The following is a 9,890-nucleotide window of genomic DNA, read 5'->3' as shown; positions in this document are numbered from 1 at the left end:
CCCCAATTAAAACTAAAGGAGACAAAGAAAGAAGGGAAACAGAACAAATACAACAAATAGAAACTGTTATAAAAACATAGATATTAATCCAACTATATAAATAATTACTTAAAATATGAATGAATATACTAATTAAATGACAGATTGTCAGAGTGGATAACAAAATAAGAGCTACCTATGTTGTCTACAAGAAAGTCATTTTATTTTTTGTAAGATTTTTTATTTAATTAGGGAGAAAGAGCAGAGTACAAGAACACAAGTTGGGGGGGGAGGAGCAGAGGGAGAGGGAGAAGCAGACTCCCTGCTGAGCAGGGAGCCCAGTGCAGAACTCAGTCCCAGGACCCTGGGATCATGACCCGAGCCAAAGGCAGACATTTAACTGACTGAGCCACCCAGGTGCCCAAGAAAGTCATTTTAAATGTAAGGACTGAGGTAGATTGAAAGTAAAGGTGTAGAGGGGCACCCAGGTGGCTCAGTTGGTTAAACATCCAACTCTTGATTTCAGCTCAGGTCATGATCTCAGGGTTGTGGGAATGAGCCCCTGTGAGCTCTGAGTTGGGTGTGGATACTGCTTGGGATTCTCTCCCTCCCTCCCCCCCCCCCCCCCGCCCCCCGCCCGGCCACCCTCCCACTCTCTCTTTCTCCTGTTGGTTTAAAAAAAAAAAAAAAGTAAAGGGTTAGAAAAGTGTATGTGATACTAACACTTAACAGAAAACTGGAGTAGCTATATTAGTTTCAGACAAAGGACACGTCAGAATAAGAAAAACAATCAGCCATAAAAAAAAAACATTATATAATGAATGATAAAGGACTCAATTCTCCAAGAAGCTCTAATAATCCTAAACACGTTTACATCAAAACAGAGTGTCAAAATATGTGTGGCAAACACTGATAGCACTGTGACGAGAAATAGACAAATCCACTACTATGATTAGATACTTCAACACCACTCTTCCAGTAATTGATAGTTCAATGAGGCAGAAAATCAATAAAGATGCACTTAACCTGAAAAATATATTCTCTATATTTAATTACTTACATGTATTTCCACCATCATTTGTCCTATAACTACATGAATTTAATGTAAAAGTTTAAGTAATTGGAGTGAAAGATATTTTAACCATGCAAAAGACCTATTTTATTCTTGCTTTGATTACCAAGACAATGGTTTTTACAGGGGATAAGAGTCTGTAAGAAGCTGTCTTAATGATAGTGCGAAGGTTATATGTCAAAAATAGAGTGGAATATTGTTAAAAATCTAGAAGTAATCAGTGTTATATATTCTTACTGACATTTTGGTTTTATAGATATACATACACTTAATACTATTAAAAATAGCACTATTTAATTTTGTATAAGAAAAATAAATTATAATTTTAAAATGCTAGAACTTTAAATACATTTTTAATTCAATGAAACAACTGTTTTCTAAAATTTCTGGGTTTTGGAGATTCTTAAAAAATTATTTCTGTATTACATTGCACCATAGTATTAAGGGTAAGTAATACTAGTTGCCATGTTTGATGATTTAACACAGAAACATAGGTCTCATTCTTATCATATTCTAAGGCAGGTCAGGCAGGTGCCCTAGACAACCTCCCCAGTGTTAACCAGGAATCCAGATTCTATCTGTCTAGTGGGCTTTCTGCTAAAATGAATGAACTGGCAAAGACAGCGAATGAAAGATTATGGGAGATTATGAGTAGCAGACACAACTTCTGCCCACATTCCTATGAATAGAACCAAATACATGTTCTCCTATGTTCAAGTTTGGTGAACACATAGCATTACCTCTGCCACATGGATATATTAGAAAATTATTCTGAAGAATTGTAATCTACAGAGGAGCAAAGGCAATACAATGAAGAAAAGAGGCTCTTCAACAAATGGTACTAGAACTGGACATTTACATGCAAAAATAACTCTAGACACATATCTTACACCCTTCACAGAAATTAACTCAAAATGGATAAATAAAATATTTAAAAAATTATAAAAAATATATAAAACTCCTAGAAGATAATATAGGACAACATAGGAGAAAATATAGATGACCTTGAGTTTTTAAAAATATGTATATTTGTTTTGTTTTGTTTTAATTCCAGTATAGTTAAATACAGTGCTTTATTAGTTTCAGGTGTACAATATAGCAACTCAACAATTCTATACATTATGATTTAGGGCTCATAATGATAAGCATACTCTTAATCCTCTCCAACAATTTCACCCTCCCCCCCCAACACACCTCCCCTCTGGTAACCATCAGTTCTCTATATTTAAGAGTCTGTGGTTTTTTAGTTTGTCTCTTTTTTTCTTTGTTTTGTTTCTTAAAATCCACATATGAGTGAGATCATATAGTATTTGTCTTTTTGTGACTGACTTATCACTTAGTATTATATTCTCTAGGTCAGTCCATGTTGTTGGACAAGGCAAGATTTCATTCTTTTTTAAGGCTGAGTAATATTCCATTACACAGACACACGCACACACCCCACACCTTCTTTATCAATTGTTCTATTGATGGATTCTTGGGTTGCTTCCATATTTTGGTTATTGTAAATAATTCTGCAGTAAACATAGGGGTGCATGTATCTTTTCAAATTAGTGTTTTTGTATTCTTTGAGTAAATATCCAGTAATGGAATTACTGGATCATATGGTAATTCTATTTTTAATTTTTTGATGAACCTCCATTCTGTTTTCCACAGTGGCTGCCCAAGCTTACATTCCCACCAACAGGGCATGAGGATTACTTTTCCTCCACATCCTTGTCAGCTCTTGTGGTTTCTTGTATTTTGAGTTGAGCCATCCTGACAGGTGTAGGATGATATCTCATTGTGATTTTGATTTGCATTTCTCTGATGACTAGTGATATTGAGCATTTTTTCTTGTATCTGTATGTCTTCTTTGGAGAAAAGTCTGTTTATGTCTCCTGCCCATTTTTAAATCGGATTGATCATAGTTTTGTTTTGTTTGTTTTTTGTATTGAGTTGTAGAAGATGTCTATATATTATGGATACTAAGTCCTAATCAGATATATCATTTGCAAATATCTTCTTCCATTCAGTAGGTTATTTTTCTGTTTTGTTGATTATTTCCTTTGCTGTGCAGAAGCTTTTTATTTTGATGTAGTCCCAATAGTTTATTCTTGCTTTTGATTTCCTAGGATTTATATTTAGACAAATGTTGCAATGGCTGATTAGAAAGTTTTGCCTGTGCTCTCTTCTATGATTTTTATGGTTTCAGATCTCACATTTAGGCCTTTAATCCATTTTGAGTTTGTTTTTGAGTATAGTGTAAAAAACTGGTCCAGAATCATTCTTTTCCATGTGGCTGTCCAGTTTTCCTAACACAATTAGTCGAAGAGACTGTTTTTTTCCCGTTGCATATTCTTGCCTCCTTCATCATAGATTAATTGAGAATAGGGTATGGGTTTATTTCTGGGTTTTCTATTCTATTGATCTATATGCCAGTGCTATCCTATTTTGATTGCTCCAACTTTGTAGTATATCTTGAAATCTGGGATTCTGATACCTCCTGTTTTGTTCTTCTTTTTCAAGATAACTTTAGCTATTCTGGGTCATTTGTGGTTCCATATAAATTTTAGGATTACTTGTTCCAGTTCTGTGAAAAATACTGTTGGTATTTTGATAGTTATAGCATTAAATGTGTAGATTGCTTTAGGTAGTGTGGGCATTTTAACAATATTTATTCCCTCAATCCATGAGCATGGAATATCTTTCCATTTGTTTGTGTCATTTTCAATTTCTTTCCTTGATGTTTTATAGTTTTCAGAGTACAGGTCTTTCACCTCCTTGGTTAGTTTATTTTTCGGTATTTTATTATTTTTGGTGTAATTGTAAATAGGATTGTTTTCTTAATTTCTCTTTCTTCTGCTTCATTTTAGTGTAAGAAATACAACAGATTTCTGCACATTGATTTTGTATCCTGTGACTTTACTGAATTCATTTATGAAATCTAGTAGTTTTTTGGTGGAGATTTTTGGCTTTTTGATATATAGTGTCATGTCATCTGGAGATAGTGAAAATCTTACTTCTCACCAAATTTTATGCCTTTTATTTCTTTTCCTTGTCTCATGGCTGTGGCTAGGAGTTCCAGTACTATGTTGAATAAAAGTAGTGACAGTGGACATCCCTGTCTTGTTTCTGATCTTAGGGGAAAAGCTTTCAGTTTTTCACCATTGTATAAGTTAGCTGTGGGTTTTTCTTATATGGCCTTTATAATGTTGAGGTATGTTCCCTCTAAACCTATTTGTTGAAGGTTTTTGTCATGAATGGATATTGTACTTTGTCAAATGCTTTTCTGTACAATCTATTAAAATGATTATATAGTTTTTATCCTTTTTCTTGTTGAAGTGATGTATTGCATTGATCTATTTGCAAATGTCAAACCACCCTTACATCCTGGGAATAAATCCCACTTGATCATGTTGAATGATTTTTAATGTATTGTTGGTTCAATTTGCTGTTATTTTGTTGAGGATTTTTGCATCTATGTTCATCAGATATATTGTCCGATGTTCTCTCTTTTGTTTTTTTTGTAGCATCTTAATTGGGTTTTAGTATCAGCGTAATGCTGACCTCATAGAATAGATTTGGAAGTTTTCTTTTCTTCTCTCTTTTTAATAATAGTTTGAGAAGGATAGGTATTAACTCTTTAAATGTTTGGTAGTATTTGCTTGTGGAGCCATGTCTCCTAGAATTTTTTTGATGGGAATTTTTTGATTACTGATTCAATTGCATTGCTGATAATCAATCTGTTCAGATTTTTTATTTCTTTCTGATTTAGTTTTTGAAGGTTTTATGTATCTAGGAATTTATCCATTTCTTCTACATTGTCTAATTTGTTGGCATAGAATTTTTCATAATATTCTCATAATCCTTTGTATTTCTGAAACATTAGTTGTTATTTCTCCTCTTTTATTTCTGATTTTGTTTGAGTCTTCTTTTTTTTTTTTTTCCCTTGATGAGTTCAGCTAATGGTTTATCAATTTTGTCAATCTTTTCAAAGAACCAGTTTGTGGTTTCATTGATTTGTTCTGCTTTTTTGTTTGCTTGTTTTTTGTTTTTTAGTTTCCAGTTCATTTCTTTCTGCTCTAATCTTTATTATTTCCTTCCCTTTGCTGGGTTTGAGTTTTGTTTGTTCTTTTTCTCATTCCTTTAGGTGTAAGTTTAAGTTGTTATTGGACATTTTTCTTGCTTCTTGAGGTAGGCCTGTATTGCTATAAACTTTCTTCTGCTGTATTCTAAAGATTTTAGACCATTGTGTTATCATTTTATTTGTCTCCATGTATTTTTTAATTTCCTCTTTAATTTCTTGTTTGACCCATTCATTGTTTAGCAGCGTGTTATTTAACCTCCATGTATTTATGTTCTTTCTAGATTTTTTCTTGGGGTTGATTTCCATTTTCATAGTGTTGTAGTCAGAAAAGATGCATGGTATGACATTGATCTTTTTTAATTTGTTAAGCCTTATTTTGTGGCCTAACATGTGATGTACTTTGGAGAGTCTTCCATGTGCACTTGAAAAGAATGTATATTCTGCTGTTTTAGGATGGAATGTTCTGAATGTATGTGTTAGATATATTAGGTCCAATTTATCATTCAATGCCACTGTTTCCTTGATTTCCTCTTTAGATGATCTACCTATTGATGTAAGTAGGGTGTTACAGTCTCCTTTTATTATTGTATTACTATTGATTACTTCCTGTATGTTTGTTAATAGGTGCTCTATGTATTTGGGTGCTCCCATGTTGAGTGCACAAATATTTACAATTGTCATATCTTCTTGTTGGAATGTTTCCTTTATGATTGTGTAGTGTCTTTGTTTGTCTCTTGTGATTGTTTTAAAGTCTATTGTCTGATATAAGTATTGCCACGCTGTTTTTTTTTTTTTCACTTCCCTTTGCATGATAAATGTTTTTCCCATCCCTTCACTTTCAGCCTACATGTTTCTTTAGTTCTTAAATCAGTCTCCTAGGACAGCATATAGATGGGTCTTGCTTTTCTATCCACTCTGTCACCGAAGTCTTTTTTTTTTTTTTTTTAAGATTTATTTCTTTGAGAAAGAGGAGGGAGAGGGGCAGAGGGAGAGAATCTTCAAGCAGACTCCCTGGTGAGTGTGGAGCTTGATGTGGGGCTGTTTCATGACCCATGAGATCATGACCTGAGCCAAAAACAAGAGTCAGATGCTTAACCAATTGAGTCACCCAGGTGCCCCATTAAAAAAAATAAATAAAAATAAATAAAAATTTAAAAAATATATTTATTTTAGAGAGAGAGACAATCACCCAAGTCTTTTGATTGGAGCATTTAGTCTATTTACATTCTAAGTGATTATTGGTAGGTATGTACTTGTTGCCATTTTGTCACTTGTTTTATGGTTATATTTGTAGTTCTTCTCTGTTCCTTTCTTCTCTTGCTCTCTTCTGACATGGTTTGCTGGTTTTCTTTTGTGATATAATTGGAATTCCTTTCTCTTTATTTATTTATTTATTTATTTGCCTATCTATTACTGGTTTTTGATTTGTGGTTACCATTAGATTCATATATAACATCTTGTGCATATAATAGTCTATATTAAGTTGATGGTCAGTTAGGTTTAAACCCATTCTAAAAGTACTGTATTTTTACTCCCCACCCACTTTAGGTGAATTGTACCATACTTTACATCCTTTTATTTTGTGAATCCCTTGACTGATTTCTATAGATATACTTAATTTTACTGCTTTGTGCTTCCTACTTTTCTTACCCCTGCTTATGATCTTTCCTTCCACTGAAAGAATCCCCTTTAACATTTCTTATAGGTCTAGTTTAGTGGTCATGAGCTTCTTTAGTTTTTACTTATCTGGGAAACTCCTTATCTCTCCTTCTATTTTGAATGACAGCCTTGCTGAATAGAATATTCTTGGTTGCAGGTTTTTTTTTTTCTTTCAGCACTTTGAATATAGCATGCCACTTTCTTCTGGCCTGCAAGGTTTCTGTTGAAAAATCAGCTGATAATCTTATGGATTTTCCCTTGTTTTTAACTGTTTTCTTTTCTCTTGCTGCTTTTAAAATTATCTTTATCATTGTGTTTTGCCATTTTAATTACTGTGTGTCTTGGTGTGGGTATCCCTGGGTTAAATTTCTTGGGGGCTCTCTTTACCTCCTGGATCTAGATTTGTTTCCTTCCCCAGATTAGGGAAGTTTTCACCTATCATATCTTCAAATAAATGTTCTGCCCCCTTTTTCTTCTCTTTTCTGCAATCCCTATAATGCAGATGCAATCTCTATTATAATCCTTGATGGTGTCACTGAGTTCCCTGAATCTATTTTCATTCTTTTTTCTCTCTCTTGTTCCGCTTGACTGCTTTCCATTACTCTGTCCCGCAGTTCACTGACCTGTTATTCTGTTTCCTTTAGTCTACTATTTATTCCCTCTAGCGTATTTTAAATTTCAGCTATTGAGTTCTTAATCTCTGTTATTTTTTTTTTTGTCTGTTTGTTGAGGGTCTCACTGTGAGCCTCCACTCTTTTCTCAAGTTCATAGAGTTTCTGTATGACTATTAATTTATATTCTCTGGTAGGCATATTACTTGTCTTTGTTTCATTTAGCTCTCTTCTGATTTTGTCATCTTCTTTCATTTGGGACATATTCCTCTGTCTCATCATTTTGTCCAAGTCTCCGTGTCTGTTTTTATGTGTAGGAAATTCAGCTACATATCCCGTTCTTATAAATAGTGGCCTTATGTAGAAGAGGTACTGTACTGCCCTGTAGTGCAATGTCCCCCGGGTGCCATTTTATTTACCAACCAGGTGCTTTAAGATTATCTCGTATGTGTGTTGCATGCATCCTACTATTGTGGCAGAGCTGCATTTGCCTTCAGTCCAGTCATCTTCAGTGGTTCTCTTTGGCTGTTGCAGGCTCACTATGTTGTTAGTGAGCCAGCCTGGGGCCACATTGGACTTGAGTTGGGTTAGAGTAGGCATCTGTCAGAGCTGCAGTTGCCACAAATAGCAGGGTGGTCTCCCTGTTTTGTCCCCTGGGAGGTTTAATTGGTGGTTGAGCCCTGTAGTAAGACTAGATGTCTTCCCTTAACCCACTACTGGGGCTGCAGTTAGACTGATGTATGTGGTTACCTTTCCCCCCTCTCTGGGGTAGCAGTCACTTGGAAGTGATGCTGTCCTTTATTAGGGCTGCCTGCACAATGCCATGCTTTTGGCACCTCTTTGGATGTACTCCTGCTGAGGTGGTTGCAGGGGGTGGTATTTTCAATGTTAGCACGTTTTGCACAGGTCTGCTTTGGGAGGGGAGCTTCAACTTCCCTGGAAAACTCCTGCCACATCCAGGCTGGAGGAGGACAGGTCTTCAGAAGACCACAGGGTTGGGGTGCACTGTTAGGAAGCTAGGTGGATAGAGTTTGCACTACACTGGTTCTTGCAGGTGTCCATGTATCTAGACTGGGGGGTGGGGCAGGGAGATGGAAACTGCCAGCTCTTTGTTCTTGGAGAAGTCTCCCTAAGATCCCTGCTTTATCCAGTATAGGCTCTGAGATTAGTAAACAAATCTCTCTTCTATACCCCAGGCATTTTTCAAACTACAGCTTCCATGAAAGAAAGAATTGATAAGCTGGACTTCCTTAAAATTGAAAATCTCTGTTCTGCCAAAGACAATGTCAAGAGAATAAAATGGCAAGTTACATACTGAAAGAAAATATTTGCAAAATATGTATCTGATAAAGGAGTTATTCAAAATATAGCCCAAAAATGTATCTTAAAACTCAATAATAAAATCACAAACAATCCAATTGAAAAAAATTGGCCAAAGACCTTAACAGACACCTTATGGAAGAAGATACAGACATGGCAAATAAGCATTTATAAAGATGCTCCTAGTCATATGTCCTCAATGAAATGCAAATTAAAACAATGAGATACCATTATATAACTATTAGAATGGCCAAAATCTAGGACACTGACAACACCAAATGCTGGTGAAGATATGGAGCAAGAGCCCTCATTCATTACTGGTTAGAATGCAAAATGGTACAGCCCCATTTGAAAGTGGTTTCTTATAAAATTACACATACTCTTATAATACAATCCAGAAATTGCACTCCTCAGTGTTTTCTCAGAGGAGTTGAAAATTTATATCAAAACATAAAACCTTCACACAAATATTTGTGGCAGCTTTATTAATGATTGCCAAAACTTGGAAGCAACCAAGATGTCCTTCAGTAGTGAATAGATAATAAACTGCTACATCCAGAGAATAGAATATTTTTCAGTGCTTGGAAGAAATGAGTTATCAATCCTTGAAAAGACATAGATGAAACTCAAATGTATATTACTAAATGAAAGTAGGCAATCGAAAAGACTTCATACTGTGCGATTCCAACTATATGATATTCTGGAAAAGGTAAAACCATAGAGACAGTGAAAAGATTAGTGGTTGCCAGGGATTAGGGAGACAGGATGGATAGGCAGAGCACAGAGGATTTTTAGGACAGCGAAAATACTTTGTATGATACTATGATGGTGGCTACATGTCATGATATGTATGTCCAAACCCATAGAATGTGCAACACCAGGAGCAAACCCTAATGTAAACTATGGACTCTGGGTGATAATGATGTGCCACTGTAGTTTCATCAGCTATAAGAAATGTACCATCCTGATCAGGGATATTGATAATGAGATATGCTATGGGTGTGGGGGGGGTATATAGGAAATCTCTATACCTCTACACCTTTCAATTTTTCTGTGAATCTAAAACTGCTCTAAAAATTAGTCTATTAGAGAAAAAAAATTCAGTCTTAGGTTTAAAGTGACACTGCTTAACTTGTGGGTTGATCCAGAATTTGTAATTCATATTAGTTTAAAGCTATTA

This window comes from Ursus arctos, unplaced genomic scaffold (assembly GCF_023065955.2).
Source record: "Ursus arctos isolate Adak ecotype North America unplaced genomic scaffold, UrsArc2.0 scaffold_13, whole genome shotgun sequence".
In the NCBI taxonomy this organism is placed as follows: Eukaryota; Metazoa; Chordata; class Mammalia; order Carnivora; family Ursidae; genus Ursus; species Ursus arctos.
The sequence above is the reverse complement of the archived record's forward strand: the minus strand, read 5'-3'. Positions refer to the sequence as shown.